At 39.9% G+C, this 809-nt stretch overlaps 1 pseudogene; it reads left to right on the forward strand.

Annotated features, from left to right (window-relative positions):
* Positions 1-263, forward strand: LOC105162526 (uncharacterized; annotated as a pseudogene).
* Positions 264-809: the final 546 nt, after the last annotated feature.

The following is an 809-nucleotide window of genomic DNA, read 5'->3' on the forward strand; positions in this document are numbered from 1 at the left end:
ATGGCGAGCACTAAAGTCCAGCGTATTATGACAAGCCCATTAACCTAATCTTTAGATTTCTCCAGAGCAAAGCTCGCATTCAGATATGGCTTTTTGAGCAGAAAGATTTGAGACTTGAGGGCAGAATCATTGGGTTTGACGAGTATATGAATTTGGTTTTGGATGACACGGAGGATATTAGTATCAAGAAGAATAGCAGGAAGCAACATGGGAGGATTTTGTTGAAAGGGGATAATATCACTTTGATGATGAATGGAAAGTGATGCTGGAAACGAGTGTTAAGGTGTGAAGATTGCTTCATATTGAAGAAGTCAAGGATGAGTTCATGTTGAAGAAGTCAAGGATGACTTCATGATGATTCATGTTGAAGAAGTCAAGGATGACTTCATGATGATTCATGTTGAAGAAGTCAAGGGTGACTACATGTTGTGGCTACAAATACTCTTGTTGGCATTGTTTTATAGTGCAGAGTAGTGAGAAAAACATATAAGTTTTTTGTGTAGTCGAGAGATAAAAGAAAGAGTTGAGCGAGAGTGAGTGTTGTCTTTCACGTGTGGTGAAGACTTACATACAGGTGTGTGTGTGTGTGTGTGTGTTGTACTCCTCAATTTTTCTCCTCTTTGAGTGTTTTCTCCTGGCTTGGTATCGCCCCCAGACGTAGGATTTATATCCGAACCGGGTTAAACAAATTTGTGTGTCTTTTATCTCTTTCATATTCCAGTTGTTGTCCATCTTGACTCGGTTCAGTTTCTAACAACTGGTATCAGAGCCAGGTTCAAGGAGTTAAGATGGAGGGAAAGATTCCAGTC

This window comes from Sesamum indicum, linkage group LG5, assembly GCF_026168435.1.
Source record: "Sesamum indicum cultivar Baizhima isolate 11 linkage group LG5, ASM2616843v1, whole genome shotgun sequence".
NCBI lineage: Eukaryota > Viridiplantae > Streptophyta > Magnoliopsida > Lamiales > Pedaliaceae > Sesamum > Sesamum indicum.